This window comes from Mus caroli, chromosome 3, assembly GCF_900094665.2.
Source record: "Mus caroli chromosome 3, CAROLI_EIJ_v1.1, whole genome shotgun sequence".
Taxonomy (NCBI): domain Eukaryota; kingdom Metazoa; phylum Chordata; class Mammalia; order Rodentia; family Muridae; genus Mus; species Mus caroli.
This window is the reverse complement of record NC_034572.1, coordinates 53,394,643-53,409,319: the sequence shown is the minus strand read 5'-3', so window position 1 is coordinate 53,409,319 and position 14,677 is coordinate 53,394,643.

The following is a 14,677-nucleotide window of genomic DNA, read 5'->3' as shown; positions in this document are numbered from 1 at the left end:
GCTCAAGGCAGAGAATGCTGCTCAGTATTTGCAATGAGCAGAATATATCCTCACCTACTACTGAACAATTTGTTGGCCTGAAATATCCACAGCCAAGATTTGTAAGTACTTGGTTGTAAGTAGTTGCTCTGTATTCAAATTTTTTTTTTTTTTTTTTTTTTTTTTTTTTTGCTTAGTGGACCAGAAGAAAACTTCTTTTCTTTTCTTCTTTTAGAAGTATACCATTATGCTCTATCTGACCTACAAAGTAGAAGCTAAATTTGCTACATACTCCAGAAGCCAGAATTAATCATCAGACTTAATTTTAGTTAATGGAAATGAACAGAAGTTAATGTTTGCTTTGTTGACTTTAAGAGAGGAAATGCATAATATTCTTTGTCTCTCATGCTTCAAATTATGACCTAGAATCAGTGGTACCTGTACTTGAAAATATGAATAAAAGTAACTTGGTGGCCTATAAACTGAATGGAAATGGAAGAAACCTGTGTTCTTGCATGTTCACTTGGAGCAGAGTCACCTACTTGCACTACTCTGCCTGCTTCCTGCTGGACTGCTGTGAACCAAAGCTTTTTATTTGAAGGGGATGGGCACGTTTGTTACGTCCGTTTTACTGCTATTAATATAACCCAGATACAATTTTACTCTTCAGAATGGGAGTAAGTAGCATTACAGGAGACAGACAGCAAACTCACATAGTTTAGAACATTCAACACAAAGTTAAGAAAGATTGATCAGTACAGAATGCTGACAAACAGAATGAAACAGGCAACATTCCAAAGGAGAACCCATCATCCACAGCTACTAGTCTTTGTAGCAGCCAGAGATGCCAGAAATAATACAAACTGGGGTGGGGAAGGGAGAGAGATGGGGTGGGAAGGCAGGGAGAGAGGGAAGGAGGGGGAGGGAGAGGGAGAGAGTGAGGGGGAGGGGGAGGGCAAGAGAGAGAGAGAGAGAGAGAGAGAGAGAGAGAGAGAGAGAATACCAAGTACTCTATGCTCAAATCCTGGTGATACAGAAACAAAATCAACATGCAGCTCATATAAATATAAAATAAAATAACATACAGGTACTCACCAAAATTTAGTACTCTGTTTCTATCTATGTCTGCATAATGAGGCTCTGTCTCAAAAACATCAGAAGAGTGATTACAATTATATTCAAAAACTCAAAGAAGTCGTGGATATGTTCTAGGAAAATGAAAGCAAAGGGTTGAGTAACATAAGGAAATCAATACAAGATAGAAAAATACATTTTTTAAATATTATTTTTATTAAGAAACATATAGTTTGAACAAAATGTTGTGCCACTTAACTCATAGTCATTGAAAATATTCAATTTGCTTTTCATAACTAGTATGCTATGTATTTCATTTTTTAAAATTTTTATAAAATTTAGAATACACTCCATATTCCACTCCCCATCCCTCCCACCACCGATCCATCCTTTGAATGCTCTACATCCCACATCTCCTCCCCAAACCCTGTCTTCATGTGGATGCCCCCAACCCCCACCTCACCTGACCTCTAAACTCCTTGGGGCACCCAGTCTCTTGAGGGTTAGGTGCATCATCTCTGAATGAACACAGACCTAGAAGTCCTCTACTGTTTGTGTGTTGGGGGCCTCATATCAGCTGGTGTCTGCTGTCTGTTTGGTGGTCCAGTGTTTGAGAGATCTTGGGGGTCCAGATTAATTGAGACTGCTGGTCTTCCTACAGGATTGCCCTCTTCCTCAGCTTCTTTCAGCCTTCCCTAATTCAATAACAGAGGCCAGCTGCTTCTGTCCATTGGTTGGGTGCACATGTTTGCATCTAACTCTTTCCACTGCTTGCTGGGTCTTTCAGAGGGTAGTCATGATAGATCCCTTTTTGGAAGTATTCTATATCCTCAGTAATAGTGTCAGGCCTTGGGATCATCTCTTGAGCTGGATCCTATTTGGGCCTGTCACTGGATTTTGTTTCCCCAAGGAAAGCAGACAGGGTTGCTGAATAAAAGGCAAAATGAAATATGCTGAAAAAAAAAAAACCTTAGAAAAGCAATAAATGTCCCAGTGCAAAGTTTCACCTATAGCATGGGTCATGTGAAAAACAAAGTATAGATGCTTGGAGATAAGGTGGGGGTTTGAGTTACAAGATAAAGATCAGCCCAAATACAAAAAGGAATGAACAGAACATGGGAAAACTGTGGGATACTTCAAGCCCTAATATTCTATTATGGGCACACACAAAAAAAAAGGAAAGAAAGAAAGAAAGAAAGAAAGAAAGAAAGAAAGAAAGAAAGAAAGAAAGAAGAAAAGAAAAGAAAAGAAAAGAAAAGAAAAGAAAAGAAAAGAAAAGAAAAGAAAAGGAAAAAATGGCATGCCATAGTCAGAGAAAATATTTTCAATAAAATCAAATAAGAAAAATTTCAAAACCTAGAGAAAGAGATGTCCATTCAATACAAGAAACCTGCAAATACTCAATAAACAGGACTAGAAAAGAAACTCTCTATGATATATTGACATATTACAGTGAAAACACTGAAAGCCATTTGGTATCAGAAAACTAATTGGTGTGCTCCTCTCTGGAAATGAGTGTGTGTGTGTGTGTGTGTGTGTGTGTGTGTGTGTGTGTGTGTGTGTGTGAGAGAGATATGAAAGATGAGGCCATGAATTTGAAAGAGAGCAAAGAAGGGTATATGAGAGGGTTTTCAGGGAGATAAAGGAAGTGGGCATGATGTAATTATAATTTTAAAATATAGAAGAAATTAAAAAGGAAATGAGAGAAAGGTCTATAGCCATTGCTTTTTGGCTGTTCACCTTAACTAGATGGCTAAACAGAGAAACAATCTTGAACTAATCAGGATATTCTTTCCCCGATGGCTAGGTTTCCCAGTGTAGATGGTGCTATTCAGGCTGCTTGGGAATAAAAGTCATCACTTGTCTTACCCAGCACTGGATATTGCATGTAGAAATACTCACTTGCCAAGAGAAATGTGCATATTGGTACAATAGTGGCAAAATATTTATTGGGGTAGCCAAAAGTCCTTGTGGATAGATTTGAAGCTTATTCTGCAGGACAAAATTTATTCTTGGTCATGGACAAAAGCCGTGACCATAAGGACTATATGCTATGAAGAAAGCCAGGAGGAATAGTGCTAATTTTCTAAATGGTCATATTGTGAAGCTGCCTTGCAAATATGCATGGTTTGGACCACATATTTGCACTGTTCTCAAGCTCGAACTGCTAACCTTCTTATTACAGTGGGTAATTGTTAATGTGGAGACTCGTACTATTCAAAGTATATAGAATGAATGACTGAGTGCTCAACTGCTGGTGGGACATCTCTAATAACATGAACCTAGTGGATTAAAAATAAACATGCATAAATAAGACATGATATTAGCATGGGGCTGATTGGGAGATTCCAGAGTGAGTTAGAATAGGAGGATAGAGATGGATATGATCAAGGCACAGTGTACATACATTCATGACAGTTTTGAAGACTAAATTAAAATGTTATTTAAAAACTCATGAGCCAGGAACTTCAAAAGTCAAGCATCATAACATTTGAGGATTTGAGATCTCCAAGAATGTTTGAGCTACAAAAAAGTTACCCTCCAGAGGATGCTGAACATAGATTCTTAAGGGTAGGCAAAAATGCACGCTGATATGAGAATGTTCTATGCATAAAGGGAAGGTGGTCTTATCACAAGGGGAGGATTATCTTAGGGGGATTATTGTTAGCATTAAAATGCTGATGATAACCAACAATCTGGATGCTAAAATGAAGAATCCTGTTGGATTTGCAGAGAATTTAGAATGAAAGGGACAACTTTCCTATGGAACATGATTTAGTACAAGCCTGAAAGTTTCACCAACTCATTCATCATGTTTAAAAGCCTTCTGAAACTATAGAGGAGTAGAAGCAGACTATTACATCAGAAATGATGAAATGACCCTAATTCCGCATAGTTTTGCACTAGCAAACATCTTTAGAAAGTTGTCTTTCGTCTCTAGTAAGACTATGCTGGGGCCTGGCAAACACAGAAGTGGATGCTCACAGTCAGCTATTGGATGGATCACAGGACCCCCAATGGAGGAGCTAGAGAAAGTACCCAAAGATCTGGGGGAATCTGCAACCCTATAGGTGGAACAACAGTATGAACTAACCAGTACCCCTGGAGCTCGTGTCTCTAGCTGCATATGCATCAGAAGATGGCCTAGTCGGCCATCACTGGAAAGAGAGGCCCATTGGTCATGCAAACTTTATATGTCTCAGTACAGAGGAACGCCAGGGCCAAGAAGTGGGGGTGGGTGGGTGGGGGAATGGGTGGGGGATGCTGTGGGGGACTTTTGGGATAGCACTGGAAATGTAAATGAAATAAATACCTAATTAAAAAAAATCAGGGACTAGAAAAAAAAAAGTTGTTTTCCACTGGAGTGGTGGTGCATAACTTTAGTTACAACTCTCACAAAGCAGAGACAGGAGGATCGCTAGGAATCCAAGGTTAACTTTCTTTACATAGTAAGTTTCAGAATGTCCAGGACTACTAAGAAAAAGCTTTCACAGGTCTGGTCAGCTGCATTCTTGAAATCAGCCACTGTCACCTATGCACAGCAACTGAGAAATTGAATTAAAACATTATAGTTCAGTTGTGAAGTTTTCACATGTAAGTAAACATCAAAGAGCAAGAGTAATGCAGAAGCTTCTACCAAAAACGTATGAGACTGAATATTTGCCTTGCCTTTGTTGGGTCTTCAGAAACTGAAGATTTAAGCATGCACCCTTTAGTACAGTTCTACACTTCAGGACAGTTCTCTCTTCAAATAGTATTCTTCTGTATTTCTAGGTAGTAAGACAAAAAGTTAAGATAAGATACCCAGGAGCCCAGGTCTGGGGTTGCCCTTGGGTTTGGGGCTCATCCCCAAGCAGTGGCTAAGCCTATCTCAACTTTGAGAGTAGAGAATTGAGCCTCATTCTTTATTAGTCCTGTCTGAGAGACATGGCTGCATACATGGCTGCCCTGCACTGGCATTAGGGTGAGATTTAATTGTGGCAAAGGCTAAGTCAACTGAAACTGGGCTTGGGGTGGAGAGTTGGGATGGGGCTGGATCTGAGCCTGTGAGTCTCCATAGCAACAAGGAAGTCAAGGGTGCTGTTCATATGTGGAACCTTGTTCCTTACAGAACTGAGAAAACCTAACAAAACAGTTCTGTACTTTACTTTTCAAGTGGTGTGTGTGTGTGTGTGTGTGTGTGTGTCTAGCTCAAGATAAATGTACAGTTTTGAGGCAACTTCTTAGTCTCATTTAAGACAAGTTCTCTGCCAGTCTGTTGATTTTCAAAGAATGCAAATGGATTTTAATACTGAAGTGGAACATTTGCAAGGAAGGAAAAACTGTTATATATGCATATAATTCAGATTTTATTTGTATTTCACTTTGAATAACATTGCCTGTGACATCACTTCATCTTTAGGAACAGAGATCCTAGAAACATTGTTTAACTACATTTTATATCTCTATCATGTTCTTTCATAATATTTGTCCCTCTAACCTAGAATAATTTAATTTTTGTTAACTTTGTTTTCATTTTATGGAGACAAAAATCTCACTGTATAACTATGGCTTGCTTAGAAGTCACATTGCATATACTCTTATCAGGTCGGCCTCAAATTCATGCTCTCCACTTGCCTCTAGCTTCTCCTGTAAGCATTATAGGCACAGGCCATCTGCTCAACTTCAGTTGAAACATTTTTGATCATTTTTGATTTCCTATTTTTGCATATGGAAATAATATGTTTAGTAGTCCTGAGTAAACACATCCAGGAAGCTCAGGGTCATGAGAAAGTCATGACTCATGACACTGAAGAGTTAATACCACTGTGAAATTCAATAATGACATCATTAAAAATATATTATTGCCAAAATCACTTAAAGAGTTTTATTTAAAAGTGTGTGTGTGTGTGTGTGTGCGTGTGTGTGTGTGTGTGTGTGTCAAAGAAGGTCAGAGGCATAGGATACAGTGGAGCTGGAATTACAGGCAGTTGCAAGTGTCCTGACAGATGCTGGGGACCAAAGTTCTCTGTAAGAGCAACACATGATCTTAACCACTAAGCCATATCACTAGCCCTTCATAGCACATTTTGCTTAAATGCTGATAGAAAATTTTATTGAAGTTACTCATTAACACTGTACTGAGCCTGGATAGCATAGTTATGATTGTAGTCCTAGCTGCCTGATCTCCGGGATTGTGGATTCTGCAATGAGTCCCAGGACCTTGACCTCTCATAAAAGAACTAAGGATTCTATTTTCTGCATTTTTAGATAATTGTCACGATGTCACTTGTGCATAGTAACCCATTAAATTAACTAGACTAGGATTTAATTATCACACACAAAACACTAAAGAATGATCAAAGGGAAATGGCTGACTTAAGAACTATCAGGTGTTATGAAGAAGTAGGAGAGATGAACTGTGTGGTTTCAGAGTTAGATTGACATACAGAGATCTGTCTGAAAGTGAATTGGTGTAAGTTCTCTGATGTCATGATAATAAAACCAGAAACTAACTACTTCCTACACTATCATGCCATCTGTGTTCTCCCTTCAGAGTTTTGTAATTCTGATAATTTTCAGAGGTATGGCATTGCACAATACATAGTGCGAAGAATCCTCAGGGGAGTGATGCAGCAGGGTAAAGACTGAGCCTGAGCCAGAGACACCTCCTAGCCCAACAGCCTAGTAACTACATGACAAATGACTATTGCTTAGTGTAGTGGGTTGGCTTGGTGCTGCTATGCATTCAAATGCTAAATTCTGTACCCCAAGATCTGGTTGCTCGAAGACAAGGAGGATCATCACATATACCAGCTTTGTTGTATAAACCTTGCACCCTAGTTATCCATGATTGGTTCATAAAGATGCTACAGCCTTGGCTGGGCAGAAGAAAGGGGGTGGAGTGGGATTCCTGACCTTAGGCGTTAGGCAGGGGCAGTGAGAATACAGGGGAAGAATGAAGCCACTGTGGGATAGGTGGATCATAATGGCATGGCCACGAGGGCTGTCCTGTTGGAGAAGGAGAGGCCCAAGCAGAATATGACAAGTGATATCTCAGAGTTACTGACAGGAAGTAGACAAAATAGCTTAGGAGGTTGATATCTGCCCAGCTCTAGTGCTTTAAGGTGTATTATAAACATAAGAGTTTTGTGCCTTTTATTTGTGAATTAAATGATGTAAGGTGGGGTAAAATTCCCCAAATAATATTTAGCACAACAGTACAGATCCCCTTTGTTCACGAATAGATTAAAGTACATATTTGTATGAGCTACTATTTCAAGATGGGCTCTAATTTTAGGTTTCAAGATTTTCATGGGGACATTTGAAGTAATAAATGTATTGGATTTTACAGAGTGCTCTCCTTATTTTATTCAAAGTTTTCTTAGTCAGGATTACTATTGCCATGATAAAACACTATGACCAAGAGCCACAAGGGAAGGAAAGGGTTTGTTTATTTGGCTTACACTTCCATGCCACTGTTTATTGCTGAAGGAAGATAGGACAGGAACTCAAACAGGGCAAGAACCAGGAAGAAGGAGCTGATGCAGAGGCCATGGAGGGGAGCTGTCTACTTGACTGCTCTTTGCTTTGTTATAGAACTCAGGACCACTAGATGAGGCATAGGACCACCTGTGTCTGGGTCCTACCACATTAGTCACTAATTAGAAAAATGTCCTACAGGCTTATCTATGGCTTCTCTATTAGACATTTTCTCAATTGAAGCTCATCCCTTTCTGATGACTTTAGCTTGCATCAAGTAGATGTAAAATTATTCAGTACAATAGTGCTAATTGCATTAGCTTTGTTATATACTATCTCCTTTAAGTTAACTCTGAGTTAAAATGCACCTCATATATACTCAGAGATTCATTGAATCCAGTATCATCAAGGTGGGAGCATGATAGTATCCATAGAGACATGATGCAGGAGATGCTGAGAGGTCTACATCTTCATCTGAAGGCTGGTAGAATACTGGCTTCCAGGCAGCTAGGATGAGGGTATTAAAGCCCACACCCACAGTGACACACCTACTCCAGCAAGGACACACTTACTCTAACAGGGCCACAACTTCTAATAGCGCCACTCCCTGGGCCCAGCATACATAAACCATCACACCTGGGATGTACTTTACAATAATATTGGTGATATTACAGAAGAAAATAAAATCTCAGGGCTATAGAGATGGCTCAGCAGTTAAGACCACTGACTATTTATCCAGATGGCCTAGATTCAATTCCTGTTATCCATATATCCACTAAGAAAAGAGTCAGTAAAGCCAATTATAAGGCATCTAATACCTTCTTCTGGCCTCCATGAACACTGCATGCACATGAAGCACAGGCATGTAGGCAAATCACCTATTAACATAACATAAAATAAAACCATAAGAAAATGTCTCCACGAGCTACATATTGAGGCTACATCAAATAGATATTGAAAGTTAACTTTGTTGTTTATTTAATGTGGTACATTTATTCCCAAATTGCAGGGACCCAAAGACCATCCAAGAGCCAATTCTGATGCAAACCCCCAGGGCCTTTTATTACAAGCTAGTAAGCAATGTCTCTCATCATCCCTTTGTAAGATGTCAGAGTGAAAGATGCAAGTCTAGGGGTGTAAGGTATTTATTGTAGTTACAGCAAGTTTGGGGAATTTCTATATGGGTTATCAAGTTATTATTTTAAAAACTGCACTTCTGGCATAATCTGCAGAAAATGAACATGGTCAAAACCACCTGACAAATAGGGTGATAAAGTTATCTATTCTCTGCAGGATGTCTTAGTTTATCTCCATGTACCTTAACCCTGCTGTTGTATCCTGACTGGCTGTTGCTGGGGGTGGGGAGTTGTCATAGAATGATTGCTCAAGTGAACTTTGTGATTTTCTTCCCAGAATTGGAGTTTAGACCTGGGATTCACACAAAATGAAATTTCTGCACAAACAAGTTTGTTTTTGCCTTACAGTACTGTAGACTGAACCTAGAATCTTGTGAATGCCAACACTATTGTTTTACTAGTACTACTGCTGCTACTACTATTAATATTATTACCTTACTATTATTTTTATTTTTTTTCTAAAATAAAAAATTAAAGCTTTTTAGATTATTAGAAAACTAATACAGACTTCTGTCAGGTTCAAATTCTTGAGATTAGACAAAGGCCAGCATTTATCTTAGTCCTCTCTTTATGCCTCCCTTTGGCTCCCAACCTCAATCCTCTCTTTGTCTTCTTCTCTCACTATTTCACACTCTCTTATCATGACCAAGTCCAGTCTGCTGGTCATGGTCAGTCTAGTATTTTCTCTTTCTGCTTTAGACTCTTCCAGATGGTTCTCGATGTACTATCTCATATCTATAACAAAAACCTCTTTAACCATGCCTTGAAACAACCATGTTGTCAGTCTAGACATCTGGTGCTGAGACCCTCAGTCATATAATGTCATTGTTCCTTTAATACTTCTAGTCCATAAAATTCTAAACAAATTTTTGTTTAATTTTCTAATATTTATTTGTAGTTAAGCAGTTAAATGCCATCTTGGGAAAGATAGATTGGTCATAAATGACATGATTTCTTGGAAATGAGGTAGTTTTTGAATTGTGAAAGTCTGTTGAAATTTCAAATGTTAAAAAAAAAAACCACGAAAACAAATAACAAAACAAAACAAAACTTAAAAACAAAACTAAAGCCAAAAACTTTTTGAGAATTTTTTAATTAAAATATCCTACCAACTCAAGTGAATTATTTTTCAATGAAGCCATATAAGTTCAAATGTCAAACATAAATCAACTTGCAATCCCTTCCTTCTCAAACTCAACACAATCTAATTGCTATCTAATTTAAAAATGTTTTCATTATGTTCTCAAGGTAAATCACTCACGTGTCTTTGGTGATATGATAATACAAGGAATAATTATCTGTTCATTTTACATATCTAAAGTTTAATGTTTTATTCATCACTTAGAATGCTGTTTTTTAATTGAAAGTTTTATGAATTTCATATGGAAGTACAATATTTACATTATTTCTGTGCTTCCAGCTACCCTGTCCAACTCCTTCAGCATACCTCCCCAGTCTGAAATTCAAGATGTTTTGTATTTTTATTGTTACACACATTATATATGTATATATGCATGTGTGTGTGTGTGTGTGTGTGTGTGTGTAATATACAGAGTCCATTTAGTGTTGCTTTTAAGTATACATATTTAGGTCTAACCACTTCATATTAGGTATCCTATCAGGGGCCTTCCATTCTTGATAGCCATTGATTGCTTGAAGCTCCTCAATAGTAGACATTCAAAATTTTTAATTATCTGCACTGACCTGTTGACTGGTGTTGTCATTATCTGGACATGCAAAAGTCAAATATGAGTCTGAGTTTTCTAGGAGAAAGAACAAGGATACTGAAGAGTGAACTGGAGGCTGTTATCACCAAATAATGGCAATAGAGAAAGTGGGACAGCCAGGATCGAGGACAAGATGATGTCTGATGAAATAATTACCTAACCATTCAGTAAGTTTTATTTTCTTTCTTGCTTAAAACTTCCTTAAATCCTTTCTAAAATGTTCTGGTCTAAAAATCCTTCAAGGGTCCATATGCACTGCAGTACATGTTGCTCAGCCTTCAAATGAGAAGATTCTCTTCTCCCAAGGACATCATTGATGCTGTCTGAAGCTGCAAACTAGCAGAATCATTCCTGTATCAGATTTGTCCCATTTTTTCTCACACGGGCTGCATATCCCAGCTTCACTCAATACTCTGGCCATAACAGATGTCTGAAGGATTTACATTATCCTGAAAATCACAATGAGCCAGGATTATGTCACTTTTTCCATGAGTATCTAGTCATCTTGGTACATTTCTCCAATTTGCTTAGCCTATGATACCCCTGTCTGTTCAAGGGTGTAATGAAAGGAAGTATTTGTTATTTATTTATTTGTTTATTGATTGATTAATAAACAAAAGAATATCTGGCACACATTAGATATCACTAAAGATATTTCTTTAAAAGTGGATTCATCACAGAATTGGTAAGTTGTCCAAAAATTCTTCCTATCTACTAGAACATGATTTTTATCCTTGTTTTGAATGAATTTAGAATGCGATTCCTTATCACTAGTTTATTTTATCTCATCAGCCCCTGCTATAGGGAGTTTAATGAGCAAATGGGACACAGGGACAGAATGATTGTGTGACTAATATAACAGGACTGTCAGTTCCACAAATTTGTGAAAATGCTGGTTATAAAATATCAATGAGTTTCCTCATTTTGTTGTGCCCACTCATAAACTCTAAAATCCTGTCCAAATATTAGTAGGAGGCCACAAATGCATGTGAATACGTGTACCTTACTTGTTCTCTGACATATGGTCATGCTTTGGTGTCTGTCTGTTTGTTTGCTCATTTTCTTCCAATGCATTTGTATGTGTTCCCTTGGGGTTGTTGAGTCCAAGAGTTCTGACACATTTCTTAGCCCCTAGATACATCTTCCCCTTTGTCCCAAATCCCAGATTCTCACAGGAACCACCACCATCACCAGTGAGTATTATAAACATCAACCACATTTCAAAATAACTTGCTGGTATTAGGTTTTGTGTGGGAAAATATTTTTTCTCTTTCACTGTTGGAAGATCTGGTAGTATACGGTGCTAGTTGTTTACAGAGTTATAGAACTTTTATTTCATCACTTTGCAATATTTGAAATAAATAACTCATCTGGAAAAAGGTTTCATTTATCTCTTCCAATAATTGAAGACATTAGTATTGCTGACTCAGGTCAGAAGAAAAATCCATGTGACTGACATTGTGTCTGATCTCAAGCACTGCTTCCCTGGATGAGATACAGCGAGTTTGCCTGTGACTGTGCCTTGACTATGACAACATTCTTTTTATCCTTCAGAGCACATGGAAGCCGCATGCTGCTTTCCCCAGTGGGAGAAGTAGTAAATGGTTAACTGTGGTCATGATTCCAAAAGTATCTGTTAGTCTTACAAAAATCTAAGAAATTTCTGACACAATGTTTGTCATCTCCTTTGTCATACATTTGAACACGGCAGGAAGCTTGTGCAACATGTGAGATATGGCCACAGCTTCAGCAATGGCTTATCACATCTAAGGAGGAGTTCTCTCACTCGTCTTCACGGTGATCCACATTTTATACCTGGCCACAAGTGAACCGGGGTGAAGGCTTTTTAAACACATACGTTTGTACATTTAACTTAAAACAAACTTTCTATGGACATTTTGAAGTTAACATTCTTTACAATAACTTCAAACTCAATTCTCAATGATTAAGTGTATGGCAAAACTTGTCTTTTTTTCAGGAAGTAAAATAATCTCTCATCAGATCAGACCAACCCTTTCATATATCGACTATGACCCTCAATTAAAATAAATGAATAAAACCCTTGCTTTAGATCTCTAGAGATTAAAGGCAAGGGTGGTCACTTAGACATTTCACAGAAAAAAAAAATGTCATGGAGAATTCATGTGGTAGAGCAGGATTACAGCATATTTTGGAGCCAAAGAAATCTAAGATTCAAAGTTACCTCTGGCCTTATTTCTGGCAACATCTTTATGAAAGCTCTTAAGCCCTGTTTCATGGATAGCACATGGGGGAGAGGAATGTATCAGGCCCAGGAAGTTTAAATAATAAAGTGAGAAACTATGCACAGGATATTCCTTGCTTCATTTCTCCATGAGAATAATGCAAATGCATCACTATAGCAGTGTAGGGTGGCCCACGTGACATGAAACTCAAATGCGAAATAATTTACCATCTTTAGAAACCAGGTTTAAAAAAACAATCACCATTTTTCCTAGCTAGAGATACTATCCCAGAAAATTCTCTAGCTTAAACATGGAGTTACTTCCAATTAAACGTAAACAAAGAAAATATCTAATTAAAATTAAATAAAATAAAGTAAACAAAAATAGGTCTTCTAATTAAGTATTATGTATCTGAGGAGTGTGTAGGAAAAGGTGGCTGTGGATATTGCTGGAAATCTCACAAGAACGGGTCTTTCTGAGCCATATGAAAGTATTGCATCACTAAAGACCCAAGCTTTACACAGTTGGTAATTATTTAGGAAACAATCTTCTATTTTGACAGAGAATGTATTCCCAAGCTTCTTGTATCTTGCGAAAATGTCCTTCCTGATTTTCACCCTCTAGGACAAAGTTCAAAACTATTAAATAATTTCGTATCCAGCCTACATCATGAACTTGCTGTGATAAGAGCCTATTCTTAAACCCATTCTCATGTGGTCTTCCAAGTCTTCAAAACAGTGACAGCAGATTTCACTGAGGTTAATCATATGATAATCTCCAAAGTCAATATTGTCACATATGATTGAAAATTGACACAAAAGCATTATTCCTGCCATTGTGGTGTGCTGAGTTTGTATAAGGTCATGGTCTCTGAAATTCAGCTATGTGACCCAAAAATATAGAAAAAGAATAGAACTCCTGGTTTGTAACTAATAGCATAGATTAGGTAGTAGACTTGACTCAACAACCAGAGTAGAGTTTTTACACTGTTTTGCACCTGTGAATCTAGTCAGAGACATTGCAGCTGAGACACCCCAGGCACTAATGGTTCCCAGGTCTCTTACACTGGAGTAGACCCAAATGGAAGACTATCCTAGAATGGTAGGGAGGTCTGAGTGAAAACAGATTTGGTTTTATCCATGTGCACATGTGTTGTTGCGCCTGACTTGACATTATCAATACTTAAAGAGCTCACATTCCTAACTGAAGGACTGACTATATCTCCTGCCCATGCTATTTGACAGGAGAGAGGCTGGAAAGAGAACATGCTGTACTCATTGCCAGGGTGAATGTACATGGCTGGACTTAGTCTGACAAGCCCTTCTCATTGCTCCTCATCATTCCTGTGTTTGGTCTGCATGCCCATCTCAGCCGTTTTCCGGCCTGCCTATGGCAATGAATAGGGCACTATTTTAAATGTTTCATATTAAAAAATAAGAATCTGAGAAAGAAAGGAATTTCAACTCCCCTTGAAATCCAGGCGATAATTTCTTTCTGGGTGCCTTGTATTTCTTGAAAAAGAGAGTTCCTTAGTAAGAACATTTGAAGAGGTAAGTAGTTTTTGTACAAATAATAAAAAAAAGTAATTTGGGGGAGCAAAATATTTTTCTTGGGTAGGCTTGTAATAAGGAAATGGGAGGTTATGTGGAGGCAAAATTTTGTCTTCAATAGTGTGTGTGGTATGGGTGTGTGTGTGTGTGTCTTTATGTGTGTGTGGTGTGTCTCTGTGTGTGTCTGTATGTGTCTCTGCTTGTGTGTGGTGTGTGTCTATGTGTGTATGGTGTGTGGTGAGTGTCTGTGTCTGTCTGTGTGTTGGGATCTATTTTAGGACCTCATACAGGCTAAGCACACATTCTTCCAGGGCAATAGTGAAAAAGCAACTTTGTCTTTTTAAAATTTTTTTCCTGAAAGTAATTGCAGGAACTGGTTTCAAAACTTCTATGACGTATTAAAACAGGCAAATTGAATAGACAGGTAACTTAGAAATAAAAATGGACAAGATGGCTGGTGAGATGGCTCAGTGGGTAAGAGCACCCGACTGCTCTTCCGAAGGTCCAGAGTTCAAATCCCAGCAACCACATGGTGGCTCACAACC